The 16,236-nt window shown below is 47.2% G+C and overlaps 1 protein-coding gene and 1 non-coding gene across 2 annotated transcripts in view; both read right to left on the reverse strand.

The window, feature by feature from the left end:
- The window catches only part of GRID1 (glutamate ionotropic receptor delta type subunit 1), a 686,100-nt gene that overhangs the window by 427,885 nt on the left and 241,979 nt on the right, over window positions 1-16,236 (reverse strand). The window lies entirely within an intron of this gene.
- TRNAV-CAC (transfer RNA valine (anticodon CAC)) lies at window positions 14,036-14,108 on the reverse strand. Its single transcript has one exon. It is a non-coding gene; the product is annotated as a tRNA-Val (tRNA).

Raw genomic sequence — 16,236 nt, forward strand, 5'->3', positions numbered from 1 at the left:
TACAACAATTAACTCCAAATAGGTAACAGATTTAATGTAAAACCTGAAACTATAAAGCCTGTAGGAAAAAAATAGGAGAAAGTCTTCAAGATACAGATGTGGGAAAAAAGTTCTTAGACTTGACACCAAAAGCATGATCCATAAAATTAAAAATTGATAAATTGGACTTCATCAAAATAAAATACTTTCTTTCTGCAAAAGATCCAGGGATGTTTCTTTCAAGCAACAAAAGGATAAAAAGACATACTACAGACTGGGAGAAAATATTTGCCAACCACATATCTGTCAAAGGCCCACTACCTAGAATATTAAGAATTCACAAAACTCAACAGTAAAAAAAAAAAATCCAATTAGAAAATGAGCAAAAGACATAAAGAGACATTTCACTGAAGAGGGTATACAGATGGCAAACAAATAGATGAAAAGATGTTTAACATCTTAGTCACAGGGAGACACAAGTTAAAACCACAGTGATCTATTACCACACACCTATTGGAACAGCTAAAATAAAAAATAGTAAAAAAAAAAAAATTAGTAACAACATCAAATATGCATGAAGACAAGGAGAAATTAGACCATTCATGCATCGCTGGTGGGAATATAAAATGGTACAGCCACTCCGGAAAACAGTTTCTTCAAAGTAAAACAAAACAAAACATGCAACTACTATATGACCCAGAAATTGCACTCCTGAATATTTATCCCAGAGAAGTGAAAGCATGCTCACACAGAAACCTACACATGAATGTTTTTTTAGTTTTTTGTTTTTAAAGAAGATGTTGGGGGTAGGAGTTTAGTAATTTATTTATTTATTTTTGCTGTGTTGGGTCTTCGTTTCTGTGCAAGGGCTTTCTCTAGTTGTGGCAAGCGGGGGCCTCTCACTATCGCGGCCTCTCTTGTTGCGGAGCACAGGCTCCAGACGCGCAGGCTCAGTAGTTGTGGCTCACGGGCCCAGTTGCTCCGCGGCATGTGGGATCCTCCCAGACCAGGGCTCAGACCCGTGTCCCCTGCATTAGCAGGCAGATTCTCAACCACTGCGCCACCAGGGAAGCCCATGAATGTTTTTAGAAGCATTATTCCTAATAGCCAAAAACTGGGGGGGGGGGGGGGGGGGGCATTGTGCCTTTTTTTTATGACCCCACCACTATTTTTTCCAAATTATTATTTTTTTAATTTTTACCTTTTGACCCCCTTCACTCATTTCTCCCACCCCACATCCCCGCCTCTGGTCTGGCAACTACCAATCTGTTCTCTGTATCTATAAGCTTGTGTTTTTTGTTTGTTTCGCTTTGTTTTGTTGTGTGTGTGTGTGTGTTTTAGATTCTACATATGAGAGGTCATACAGTATTTGTCTTTCTCTGACTTATTTCACTTAGCATAATGCCCTCGAGGTCCATCCATATTGTCACAAATGGCAAGATTTCGTTTTTTAATGGCTGAATATTATCACATTGTTTGTGTGTGACACTTCAGGTGTTTCCATTTCTTAGCTATTGTAAATAATGTTGCAATGAACATGTGGGTGCATATATCATTTAGAATTAGTGTTTTTGTTTTCTTTGGATAAATACCCAGAAGCGGAATTGCTGGATCATATGGTAACTCTGTTCTTAACTTTTTTAGAAACCTCCATACTGTTTTCCAAAGTGACTGCACCAATTTACATTCCAACAGTTCACAAGGGTTCCCTTTTCTCCACATACTCACCAACACTTGTTATTTTTTGTCTTTTTGATGATAGCCATTCTAACAGGTGTGTGGTGGTATCTAATTGCGTTTCCCTGATGATTAATAATGGTGAGCATCTTTTCATGTACACCATCTGTATGTCTTCTTTAGAAAAATGTCTATTCAGAACTTCTGCCCATTTTTTAATTGGATTGTTTGCTCTTTTTACTGTTGAGTTGTATTAGTTCTTTATATTTTCTGGATATTAGTCCCGTATCAGATATAGGTTTTGCAAATACTTTTCAACAGGTTGCCTTTTCAATTTGTTGATGGTTTCCTTGGCTGTGCAGAAGCTTTTCATTTGATGTTCTCCCACTTGTTTATTTTTGCTTTTGTTGCTTTTACTTTTGCTGTCAGATTCAAAACATCATTGCCAAGGCTTATGTCAAGCAACATTCCCACCAGCAATGTATTAAAAACAGATGCCTTTCAATGAGCAACTAATTAAACAAATTGTGATATATTATGCCATGGAATCCTGCTCAACAATAAAAGGAATGAACTATGAATACATGCCACAACCTGGATGAATCTTCAGAGGATCACATTAAATGAAAAAAGTTAATTTCATAGGCTACATGTTGTATCATTCCATTTATATAATATTCTTGAAATGACAAATTACAGAAATGGAGAACAGATTACTGGTTGCTAGGGGTTCCGGAGGGGTGAGGTATGAGAGAGGTGGACGTAGATATAAAAGGCAACATGAGGAATCCTTGTGGTGACAGAAATGTCCCGTATCTTGACTGTATTGATGTTAATATCCTGGTTATGATATTGTATTACAATTTTGCAAGATTTTACCACTGGGGGAAGCTGGATAAAGTTACCTTGGGTCTCTGAATTATTCATTACATCTGCAAGTAATGTAAATCTCTACTTATCTCAAAATAAAAAGTTTACTTTAAAAAAAGCTGAGGTCAGAGAAAAGTCCAGCATTCAGGATGCCAACCAGCATCTCCAAAAGTCACTTGCATGAGTTCCAGAAAGTGCAGACAAAAGCAGCCCAGTTCCTGAGCCTGAGTAGCTCATGGCACTGGAGGAAGAGAGAACAGGAGCCGGGTTATCCTCCCAGAAGACCACTTCTGTGAGGCACCCGGACGGCAACAGAGATGCTCCATGGCATCCCATTATGGCCACTGTCCTTTGCTGTCCATCACAGCACCCCGCCTTGAGTGGCTGGGACCATGAAAGGGAGATGATAGCAGAACCACCCAGTTCCAACGGCACAGCTCTGGATCATGAAAACACTGGCTGGATAATGACAGTGAAGCTGGGTCACTCTGGAAGGTACCTTCTAGGCCAGCCATAGACTCTGAACATGCCAAGTTGAAAGGGTGCCAAGCAAGCCTCTTGTCCAGGGTACATCCCCTCGGTTTACAAGATATTCGGGGGGAAAGTATTCAGTGGTCAGATTAGTTTGGGAACCGTTGCATTTTGCATATGCCCTTCTTGACAATTCGTAGTGCACACTACAGCATGCTGAAGGCACTGGAAAGTCCTACCATAAACAATCTGCCAACATTTCATAGTTTGATTGGCCAGAGAAATCTATTGTCATGCAACTTCCTTTTTGATTACAAAAAGCATGCTTTGGAAAATGATGATCTACTCCTAACTTCCACTAGATTCAAGAGACCCAAAGAATGGTTGCTGGCCTCTGCTTGGACACATGTGGCAGTGAGGAGCTCACCACCTCACTAAGCAGTCCCTGCTACCAGGGGACAATACAAGTGGCCATGGTTCAAAGAGCAAAGGCTCTAGAGAAATGCAATCATGTACCTGAATTTGGCTATGGGGCCTTGGGCAAATTGTATAAATGCTTTATTTCCCCCCCTGTAAACTGGAGCTAATAATGTCTGCTTCACACGGTGGCTATGAGGATTACTTAATTACAACAATAATGATAATGTCAACCTTTGTTGATCACTTACTATAGGCCAAGTACTGCACTCAGTGGTCTCCACCACCCTAAAAGCAGACATCTCCATCATAAGAGGATGAAGCAGACGCTCAGAGATGGTGAGGAGCTCCCCAGCATTACCATCAGCACTGGTAGGTGGTTTTACTGGAATCTAAACCCAGACCCATCCAATACCAATGTCTGCTCTCTTAAACAGGGCAAATGCAAAGCACCCATCACACGGTGGATTCTCGGTAAACATTTTGTCCCTTCGAACTTACTAAAGCCCTTTTAAGAAGGCAGTGCCTGGATTTAAGCTTTGCACCTGGGTGTCCCCCGGTTACTCCAATGACACCAGGGCTCTCACTGGTTAATGGTGCCTCAACCCCACTGAGCCCCTGTGCAGCCTCCCATGGCCACCACCAGGAAGCCTGGGCTGCCTGACCCATACCAGACTTTGTCCCATGATGTGGAGCTCACAAAAGCAGTTGTCCTGATGCTCCAGAAATCAAAGGGCCAGTTGGAGACTATAAAAAATAGTGCCAAATGAACAGTCGGGTAGATCTTTCTTTGTGGAAGTATGGCTTAATCAGTTCAGGCTGCTATAACAAAATCACATAGACTGGGTGCCTTAAACAACAAACATTTATTTCTCTTTATTAGTTCTGGAGGCTAGGAAGTGCAAGATCAAGGTGCCAGCAGTTGCTGACGAGGGCTCTCTTCCCGGCTTGTAGAGGGCTTCCTTCTTGCTATACCCTCACATGGCAAAAGAGGGAGCTCTGATCACTTCCTCTTCTTCTACGAACACTAATCCCATCAAGGGGCTCCACCCTCATGACCTCATCTCAACCTAATTATCTCCCCACCTCCAAATACCACAACATTTGGGTTAAGACTTCAACACATGATGGGGTGCAGGGGACAGATACAAACATTCAGTCCATAGCAGAGTGTTTCTGAAGGGAGCATTCTCAGGAGTGAAGTCAACAGGGATTAGAATTTTGTATTATAATAGACATTGCTAAATATTTTTTACCAATTTACCCTCTTGCCAACAGTTTGTGAAAGGGAACATTGGCCTACAACTACTTTATAGAAATAGAAAAATGTCCAAGATATATTGCTAAATTAAAAAAAAAACAAGCAGGGCTTCCCTGGTGGCACAGTGGTTGAGAGTCCACCTGCCGATGCAGGGGACAGGGGTTCGTGCCCCGGTCTGGGAAGATCCCACATGCCGCGGAGCGGCTGGGTCCGCGAGCCATGGCCGCTGAGCCTGCGCGTCCGGAGCCTGTGCTCCGCAACGGGAGAGGCCACAGCAGTGAAAGGTCCGCGTACCACAAAAAAAAACAAAAAAACAAGCAAATGCATACTATGACCCAGCCTTAAAAAAAATAATAATAATATGCTATAATTACATGACAATATATACGTGGAGAAAGATGGGCAGATACACACTGAATCCTTGATGGTGATTATCTTTGAAGGGTGGGAAACAAGCCTTGTTCACTTTTAATCATGTAGGGATTGATCATGGTTGAAGTTGATACAACTGTCTCTTAAGTTTGTAAGCAGAAGAAAAATATTCAAGGCACTTTTCAAGAACAAGAGAAAGTGATAAGGAGCTAAATGTGAAACAAAACAAACAAAAAATTCCAGATATGAAGAAAATGCAATCGAGCAGCAGTTTTCCAGCATGGCTTATCATCAGAAACCATCTCTTTCTTTTCAACAAAATGAATTTAGATGAAAATATTACGTGCGAGAGCAGTTTCTTGACCCAGCTTTGCTGACCATGGCACCTCTATTCCGGCAGCATCCAGGTCTCCACTCACACCCCCACGTCAATGTAGTTACTAGACTACTGTCCCCGTATGAAAGAAGTGCATGCTTACTATTAAAACTATGATTTTTAAAGCACCCATATTCATCCCACCCTCAAACAATCATAGTTACCGTTTCTGTTTAACTTCCTTTCAGATTTAGTGCTATGCAAAGATCCCTAGGATCTCTTACATAGTTATAACATGATGATGTGTACAATCTTGTGGCTTGCTTTTCCCCTCATAGTTTGTGTGTTCATCTCATGCATGTGGGCAAACGTTCATGGAATGATACTCGATTCCATAGCCTCCTTAACCACTCTCCTAACGTTGGCTCTTTACATTGTCACAATTTTTTATTCAGCTGTTTTGAACTACATTGTGCAGAAAGCTTTCTGTGTAATTAGGATAATCCCTTAGGAGAGATTCCTAGAAATGGAATTACCAAGTAAAGGGTTTAAACATTTTTATGGTTCCAGATACTCATTACTAAATTATCTTCCAGAAAGTCTTCACCAGTACACAGTAGAAAAGGCAAGCGTTCATTTTACCAAAGTCTCACCAGCACTAGGTATTCTTTAATTGAGTGGTGAAAAATGGCATCCTGTCTTAATTTGCTTTGCTTTGATTACAGCTGAGGTTTTAGTGATTTTCCATATGTTTGTTAACAAGATGCATTTCCTCTTGTGATTTTTTTTTTTTTGCGGTACACGGGCCTCTCACTGTTGTAGCGTCTCCCATCGCAGAGCACAGACTCCGGACACGCAGGCCCAGCGGCCATGGCTCGCGGGCCCAGCCGCTCCGCGGCATGTGGGATCTTCCCGGACCGGGGCACAAACCCGTGTCCCCTGCATCGGCAGGCAGACTCCCAACCACTGCGCCACCAGGGAAGCCCTCCTCTTGTGATTTGTTTGATCATATGCTCTTTGCACATTTATCCACTGAGAATGATCAGTATCATATTTAAGTTTCCCTAAGCCCTCTCTGTCACCCTCCTGCTATGACTCCCCTATTTGTTGACTGCCTTTGGTGCCCACTTGAAATAACACTAGTTATGAAATTTTAGATCTATAGAGCACTCATCACAAGTAACCTCTGGCTTGATCTTCACAACAGTCCTATTTGTAGGACAGATGAGATTTGTAATCCCCATCTTACAGAGCAGAAAGGAGAGATCCAATGTGATTAGATTTCCAGGGCTACATGACCACTAGATAGCAGGGCTGGGACCAGAATGTGTCCTTCAATCTCAGGAGGCAAGATCATGCAAAGGTTATGAGTCCAGGTACGTAAACCAGCTCTACCCTGACCATCTGTACCACCTTGAATGGGCAGACCTCTCCAAGCCCCAGGAATGATAGCAGCGATTTCCTCCCGGGGCAGGTGAGGGGGCAGATGAGATGATAGATGTGCAAAGCTGAGCACAGTGCCTGGCTCACTGTAACTGCTCCATAAATCATTAATGCCATAAACACCTGCTGATGCCTTTGGGGCCACTCTCCTGGGCCCTGGGAATGCACCATGGGAATGCAGAAGTTCAGAGTCTGGCAGGAAAAATAGACAGACCTGCCAATCCACATGGAAGGCCTCACAGACGCATGTACAAGGCACTGAGTGGGCATGACCCAGACGCCTTGTCCCCTCACCAAGACAGAACCCATCACTCAAGGTCAAATTCAACATTCTGATCTTTCTCGTTTGGGCAGTCTGGCTCTTTCAGCCCAGTGTCATCCATGAGGGGTCATCCGACCAAACAGAATGACTCTCATAAATTTTCCCCTCCGGGCTTCCCTGGTGGCGCAGTGGTTGAGAGTCTGCCTGCCGATGCAGGGGACGTGGGTTCGTGCCCCGGTCCGGGAAGATCCCACATGCCACGGAGCGGCTGGGCCCGTGGGCCATGGCCGCTGAGTCTGCGCGTCCGGAGCCTGTGCTCCGCAACAGGAGAGGCCACAACAGTGAGAGGCCCGCGTACCGCAAAAAAAAAAGAAAATTTCCCACCTCCCATCCATCAAGACCTCCCTCCATTTCTCTGCCCTCGGCAGGAGGAGCCTACGTTTTTCCTGAACATGTGCTTCTGTGATCTCTGCCCAGAGGCCCAGCCACCCATCCTCAGGGTCTGACCAATTCAGAGTCTGCAGAGAGCTGCCCTTCTGGGATCTCAACAAACAGGGGCCACTAGTGGCTTGAGGTAGCAGAGAACAGCCACTGGTGTCCCCGGGGCCCCACGCTGTGCCCGACTCCCAGGTTGCTGAGAGGGGTGCTTGGGACCCACCTTCAGCACCCTCATGGGACTGAGCTCTAAACTGGTCAGTTATTCTGACTCCACAGGGACTCTGGTGCAAGGAAAGAAGCCAGAGCGTGGAAATTGGCATGAAGGGAGGTGCAGAAGCGACGCAGCACTGAGGAAACCACACGAGCTCTCAGTTAAAGAGATCCTGGTTCACCAGATGACTCTGGGCAGGTGACAGTCTCTCCCTGCTTCAACGCCTTATCTCTGAAGTCAGAATTCAAACAGATCTTGCTTCAAAGGTCAATCATGCAAATTATTGGAATCATGTATATAACTGAGTCCCCGACTCTCCCAACAGCATTCAGGCATTCAGAGTGATAAGAGTCGCCAATTACTGAGCACTTCCTGTGTGCAGTACTGTACTTTAAGCATGTCTCCTAAATTCATCTCACTACATTCTTAGCATAACCTCATTCAATCACTGAGGCAATTATTTACTGGGCATTTTTCTAGGTGCTGGAGATACAGTAGTGAATGAAACAGACACATGTCCCTCCTCTGGTGCAACTTACATTCCAGTGAGGAAAAGAGAAAATAAACAATAAATAAAATGTATATTAAGCTACCGGGTCATGAGTGTTTAGGAAAACAGTAAAGCAGAGAGGAGGGATAGCAAATGTCTAGCCGGTGGTTAAAATTTTAGGAGGTTGGTCAGGGAAGGCTTCCCTGGGAAGGTGACAGTGGCAGTTTGGATTACTGGTAATATTCACAGCCCCACTTGCTTTGGCAAGTGGGATGTTAACAGACAGGACATAAGCTAAAGTTTCAAATATGCACATACAGGCACTTGCCTTCTTATGCTTTGTCCATGGCCAAAGGAGAGCATCTTAAGGATAGAGAGCTGCTCCTCTAAGCTCTGCCCCAGCCAAGATGCCAGGAAGCAAATCCACAGGTGGAAGAAAACCTACCCAGCCCAGCCTGGATGAGTCACCCCAGCCAGCCTGCAGGGGTGCATGAGAAGCTGAATGCCAGTGAAATTTGCTGGGTTGTTTGTTATGTAACATGATGTGGTCATATTGGTGACCAATAGAGAGACTTTGGGGTAAAGACCCTAAGGAAGGGGGAGAAGACTGTGTCAACTGTGCCAGGCAGAGAGCTCCGCAACAGGAGAGGCCACAACAGTGAGAGGCCCGCGTACCGCAAAAAAAAAAGAAAATTTCCCACCTCCCATCCATCAAGACCTCCCTCCATTTCTCTGCCCTCGGCAGGAGGAGCCTACGTTTTTCCTGAACATGTGCTTCTGTGATCTCTGCCCAGAGGCCCAGCCACCCATCCTCAGGGTCTGACCAATTCAGAGTCTGCAGAGAGCTGCCCTTCTGGGATCTCAACAAACAGGGGCCACTAGTGGCTTGAGGTAGCAGAGAACAGCCACTGGTGTCCCCGGGGCCCCACGCTGTGCCCGACTCCCAGGTTGCTGAGAGGGGTGCTTGGGACCCACCTTCAGCACCCTCATGGGACTGAGCTCTAAACTGGTCAGTTATTCTGACTCCACAGGGACTCTGGTGCAAGGAAAGAAGCCAGAGCGTGGAAATTGGCATGAAGGGAGGTGCAGAAGCGACGCAGCACTGAGGAAACCACACGAGCTCTCAGTTAAAGAGATCCTGGTTCACCAGATGACTCTGGGCAGGTGACAGTCTCTCCCTGCTTCAACGCCTTATCTCTGAAGTCAGAATTCAAACAGATCTTGCTTCAAAGGTCAATCATGCAAATTATTGGAATCATGTATATAACTGAGTCCCCGACTCTCCCAACAGCATTCAGGCATTCAGAGTGATAAGAGTCGCCAATTACTGAGCACTTCCTGTGTGCAGTACTGTACTTTAAGCATGTCTCCTAAATTCATCTCACTACATTCTTAGCATAACCTCATTCAATCACTGAGGCAATTATTTACTGGGCATTTTTCTAGGTGCTGGAGATACAGTAGTGAATGAAACAGACACATGTCCCTCCTCTGGTGCAACTTACATTCCAGTGAGGAAAAGAGAAAATAAACAATAAATAAAATGTATATTAAGCTACCGGGTCATGAGTGTTTAGGAAAACAGTAAAGCAGAGAGGAGGGATAGCAAATGTCTAGCCGGTGGTTAAAATTTTAGGAGGTTGGTCAGGGAAGGCTTCCCTGGGAAGGTGACAGTGGCAGTTTGGATTACTGGTAATATTCACAGCCCCACTTGCTTTGGCAAGTGGGATGTTAACAGACAGGACATAAGCTAAAGTTTCAAATATGCACATACAGGCACTTGCCTTCTTATGCTTTGTCCATGGCCAAAGGAGAGCATCTTAAGGATAGAGAGCTGCTCCTCTAAGCTCTGCCCCAGCCAAGATGCCAGGAAGCAAATCCACAGGTGGAAGAAAACCTACCCAGCCCAGCCTGGATGAGTCACCCCAGCCAGCCTGCAGGGGTGCATGAGAAGCTGAATGCCAGTGAAATTTGCTGGGTTGTTTGTTATGTAACATGATGTGGTCATATTGGTGACCAATAGAGAGACTTTGGGGTAAAGACCCTAAGGAAGGGGGAGAAGACTGTGTCAACTGTGCCAGGCAGAGAGGAGAAGTGAAGAGATCATACCGGGAATATTCAAGGGACAGCAAGGAGGCCTGGGTGGCTGCGATGGAGGGAACAAGAAAGAGGGCAGGAGGAAACGAGGTCAAAGAGATGATGCATGGCTGGATCACGTAAGACGTTAGACACAGGATGACCATATAATTTATCATCCAAACCAGAACATGCTTTTAAAATTGAACTATCATTTGCATAGAGCAAAATACATTCCTTTTAGTGTACAATTCTGAGTTTGATCATCTTAGACCATCGTGTAACCAACCCCCTACTGAAGATATAGAGCAGTTCCATCACCCACAAAAGTTCCGTGGCCTCTTAGGGCCAATTCAGCTAGCAGCCCTGGCGAGTACCGCTCAGTTTTCTGCCCTGTGCTTTGGCCTGTTTCAGAGCATCATTAAATGGAATCACGAGTATCAGGCCTTTTGAGTCTGGCTTCTTTCACTCAGCATATGCTTTTGAGAATCATCCCAAGTTTCTATGTGTGTCAGTATTTTGCTCCTTTTCGATGCTGAATAATATTCCATTGTATGGTTGTACCACAGTTTGTTATCCATTCACCATCTGAAGGACATATAGGTTGCTTCCAGTTTGGGCTATCATGAATAAAGCCACTACAAGCACTGGCATACAGCAAACTAGGACAATTCTGAGAGTGAATAATTCTTTTGGGCCAAGACGTATAAATGGGGACCATTCCGTGAAGATGGGGAAGTGTGTGCACCTGACTTAGGTCAAGGTAGGGACTTTGGCTGTTCCCCTGGAAAGATGGGAAGCTATGGGAAGATTCTGAGCAGAGGAATGACGTGATCAGCTGCCATGTTAGCAGGATCATTCTGGCCACGGGGCCAAGGACAAAAGCAGGAAGGCCAATCACGAGGCTACTGTCATAATGATGGTGGGACAGACCACGGAGGTGGCCGTGGCAGTGGTGAGGAGTAATCAGATTCCAGATACACCACGGGGAGAGCTGAAAGAATTGTTGATGGGTTAATTATTGACGTGTGGGAGAAAACAAGCATCAAAAGCAACACCAAGAGTTTTGACCCGAGCAAGTAAAGAAGGGTTGCTTCACCCATTTTACAGAGGAGAACGCTGCAGGCTTAGAACGGATACGACATTTGCTCAGGACCACACATGAAGACAGCAGAGCCAGGACTGGTGTCCCAGCAGCCAGCTGCTTGGCGTCACCACACCATTTGCCTTATGCCAAAAGGAGGAAGCAAAAGTTCTCCTCCTAAGGAGAAATCGCGTGTTGGGGGCCCTCCAGACACAATCCCATTCCAACAGCACAAATGTGCCCCCTCCAGGAGAGGCCCTGCCAGGGGTGAGTTGCCAAGAGGCCCCAAGGGAGGGAGCTGGATCTTCCCCTGGGCTGTTCGCAACCAGAACATGAAGCCTGGGGAAGGGCCGGGGAGCAGGGATACGAAGTGAGGACAGGCAAACAGTAGGGCCTGGTGGCCACACCCCACACTCATCAGCCCACTGAGTCTGTGCATTGCAGGAGGATGGCTGAGCAAGACGCAGTGTGGGCGTTGGCTGCCACTCTGCTACCCGAGGTCGTCCACGGCAACCTGGTTCCTTCTGGGACTAGAGGTCCGAGCTGGCACCGAATTCCCTTTGGGGCCCAGGTGGGGGATTCTGGTTCCCTCAGCAGTTCTGTGTGAGCCTGTGACAGAGGCCACAGCTCCCTGCCTACCCATAGGCATCAACTCAGGGCCTACAGCTAGATTCACAATTTGACTGCTAAGGAGATGCTACCACACCCCCAAACCGTGGGCTGCCATCCTGGCTCATGTGTCCGGGCTCCCAAGGGCAAGTGTCAGCCCCCGGGAGCTGGGAGACCCTGTGGATGAGCAACGACACTGCAGACAGGAGCGGGAGGTAGGGGCAGGGCAGGGGGCTCCCACTGCTGATCAAGCGCCACCTTTCTGGTGGCGGGGGTGGGGGGGGGCAGGCCCCGCCCCTTCATTTCACTGTATCTCACATTCTGGCCCACACAGAGTTCTTAAGAAAGGATATGCCCTGCAGCCCAAAGGTAGCAAAGCAGAGGGCAGAGTCACCCTGGTACACAGCCACCTCCTTCTACCTCAGCCATGTCACTGAGACAGAGAAAATCATTACTTAGCACTGTTGAGCCAAGCCCTGCACACTGGGAAATAAATTAGCCATCCAATGACAGATGCTAGACGGACACATCCCTCAGTGTTCCCACTCACCATCTCTAGACATCTATCACAAATTGCTCATCTCAAACGTCAGAAGGACAGCTCCCTCTGCCGTCCTTCCCTTGTAAGCACCACTCCTGGTGTGGCCCTCAGAGTCTATTCCAACTACACACACACACACACACACACACACACACACACACACACACACAAACACACGCACACTCCAGTCTGCACAGAGGTAGGTGGGGGCCCCTTTCACTAGGTAAGGCACCATCCCACTGCCTGCCTCACTCCTTTCAAGATCACAGAGTTGACAAAAACAGGGTCTTGGAGACACATGGACCGGGGTTCAAATCCCAAACCTGTCACTCTCTGGCTGTGAACTTGGTGCGGGTCACTTAATCCTCAATCCTCAGCTTCCTCACCTGTAAGATGTCTCGAGCTATAAGAAATAAACGTGCTCATGTGTAAATGTGCCCAGTAGATAGGAAGACCTCAGTCCTCTTGAAAAGCTACCAGGTAGCCTAGCTCAGAACCTGGGGTGTACCTGCAGGCTATGCCCATCCCACACCTGCAAACCTCCTCAGCGCTGTGGGGAAGGCCTTAGCAAGTGCAAGGGTGTTGAGGCCTCTCACACCTGTATCCTTTAACCTATGGAGGGCACAGCTCACAACCACTTGCTTGGCCGGGGGCCTGGAGTCCCCTCCCAGGGTACAGGTCCCTGCTGCAAGGACAGCGCAGATAAGGGTATGCCCACCATGTGCAATGTGTCCCAAGGCCCAAGGCTCAGCCTTAGCTGGCGGCAGACAGGCAGATAGGGAGGACCAGAGAACAGCTCATGCCATACATCTGAGGGAATCCTCAGCAGACTTAATGCCAAGAGCCATCCATGCTTCCTCAGATGGGACCCAGCCTATCCCCCACCCCAGCCCCCCAAAACAGAGGGGCTCTGACTCTGCCCCTTCAGTTTCAGACACATGCCTGCATCCAAATTCCCACCATACTCAGATTCGGCTGAAATTCAGCCCCGATGCCTTGCTCCCATGACCCTCCAGAGCCTGACGAGGTGCATTGGGCCTTTCCATGCAGCTGGCAGTCAGACAGCACACTGGAAGGCAGGTCCAGGGCCATGAGGCAGGGCGGACAGGAGGACAAAGGCCGCAAGTGAGAACCAGGAAACCAGCAAGACCTAGAGCCGGTGGCAGGGCTGCGGCGAGTCCCGGGCCCCCATGCACCTCCACTTGCTGCTGAGATGGATTTACCTGATGCACCAATCCAACCCACTTCTGACTTCATGATTTATTCACATAATTAAACCTGAGTTTTAAAAAATACTGATTTACAGCTGCTCTAACATCTGGATAAGGATATCACTGCATTCCTTCCCAGGAAGTTGAGGAGCACTTTGAATTTAATGGGCTATGTTATTTTTTGTTTTATGGGTTTTTTAAAAATATTTATTTATTTATTTTGGCTGCGCCGGGTCTTCATTGCGGCATGCGGGATCCTTAGTTGTGCGTGCACACTCCTCAGCTGCGGCATGCATGTGGGATCCAGTTCCCCAACCAGGGATCGAACCCAGGCCCCCTGCATTGTGAGTGCAGAGTCTTAGCCACTGGACCACCAGGGAAGTCCCTGGGCTGTGTTTTTACAAAAAGTGTTACCCTTCTTCAAATACCTGGGAAGAAAGCCGCATGATACGGGCACTGGGGTAGCTTTCATTTGCTCAAGGGGACAATGAGGGAAGGGAAGGTCACTTCCAAGTCACGGTCACTTCCCAGGGGGGCACAGTGCGTGCCCATTGTCCAGGTGAGAAAACTGAGACCCAGAGGTATTGACGGCTTGGCCCACGGCCCCACAATTACTTAGCGCAGAGTTGATCAGCAGCACGTCCCTGCTACTGCCCACAGCCTTGTTTGCCTCACCACACCATGCTGTCTTCCAAGAACATTACAAATTTGCTCACTGTTCTTGCTTCCTGCTGCTTGCACTCTATTCTCAAGCTTGAGATACACCCTTCTTAGGCGCACAGCTAGAGTATGTTGAGAACATTTTTCTTCAAGGAAAGCAGAGCACGAGGGGCCAGCTGCCCCCTTACCAGTGGTGTCCTTGGCATATGGAGCCCTCATTCCCTATTCAGCAAGCATTTAGTAAGACCGCTTTGCATGCCAGGCACCAGGCTGGCACTATGGGGGGGAAAGGTGGCCATACCACTCTCTGTAGCACAGATTAGAATCTAGTGGGCAAGACTGACATTAGTCAAATAATTATGTGACGGATATATCACCGCAGAGTGAAACATACACTCTGCAGGAAAAGCCCGGGGCGCCATGTGCATATCTAACAGACCTGGGTATGGCAGGGCACCAAGGAAAAGCTGCCCCGAGGAGCAGTGATTGGGCTGAAATGGAAAGGATGATAGGAGTTAGTGAGGTGTGCAAAGTGGGCACAAGAGCAGCATGGGCTACTCCAGGGAGACGAAGCCAGTGTGAGAAGATTCTGGAAAGGCGAGTTTTCTCATTTGTAAAAGGAGGGTGATGATACCACCACAGGGCATGGTAGCCAAGACCAAGATGATGCCGTTCAGGAGACTGGCACCCTGACTCTTTAGACCCTGGGAATTTCCCATCAGCAGCAATCCAAGGAGGAAAATAAAACGTGACACATGAAGATTTTCAATGAAACACTGTCCGAAAGAACTGACTGAAGAATTGGAAAAAGTTACAATGTCCAATAACAGGAAATATTAGGTAGGTTATGGAACATCAATTCTTTATCTCAATGCAATCATTTAAAATGATCATTAGGAGGTCTTTGCAGCAACACAGCAAATGTTTATGCCAGGATGTTAGCTCAAAAAAAAAAAGCAGAACACAAAATTGCCTCTAGATTATGAGTGACTCTTTATGAAATAGGTGTGCATGTGGTTAGAGAAGAATACAGAAAAGGAAAAAGGGCACTGGGCTAGGCAGTAAGGTTATGAAATTCATCCTGATATTGTTAGAATGCCTTAAAAATAAGCAAAGTGGGTGTTAGACTAATGGGAAGAGGGACCTGCCTTCAGGAATGGGGATGGGAGGAGGGAGACAAGTTCAAGTTCTATTCCTGGGTGGCACACTTGGGCCAAGTCCTTCACCTCTCTGATTCCTGCTCAATGAGGTGAGGGTGGGGGTGTTTCAGTGCGGTCAAAGGACACGTCTAGGGAAGCACTGGGACAGGATGGAAAGTTCGAGTGGCAGAGAGGAGATGCAGCAGTTCTGCAGCTGGGCAAGCTCCAGGATGAGGTCGTAGGAGTCGTTTGCTAAGACGGATGGAGGAGGTTAGGGGAGGGGTGAGGTCAGAGAACCCAGACACCTGTGTGGGCTGAGGCCAGACCTGCCTACCTAAAACCCGAAGTAGACGCACATGGATTATTGCACTACAGGCCCAGGAACAGGAGGTTTTCACGGTGCAGACACAGCAGGAACGTTGAGGACTTGAACCCAGATGCTACTCCTGGTGCTGTCTCACTGAGGATGACTCTTATTGCCTTAGGTAGCCCCTGACACTGGTGGTGATGCAGCCAGGGGCTTACAGGCCGTCAGCCTGCGGTTACCACTCCTCCAGTCTGCTGGGCATCTCCTTCCTCCAAGCAGCCAAGACACCAAACTTCAAGGGCGTGTCCACAAGCTTCCAGAGGGGCCCCGAGCAGCTCACCACCTACCTGCATCCTCTCCAGGGCTTCACATTCCCCCTGCGTACTTGCTGCTCTGAAAGGG

This window comes from Lipotes vexillifer, unplaced genomic scaffold, assembly GCF_000442215.2.
Source record: "Lipotes vexillifer unplaced genomic scaffold, Lipotes_vexillifer_v1.1 scaffold437, whole genome shotgun sequence".
NCBI classification, from domain to species: domain Eukaryota; kingdom Metazoa; phylum Chordata; class Mammalia; order Artiodactyla; family Lipotidae; genus Lipotes; species Lipotes vexillifer.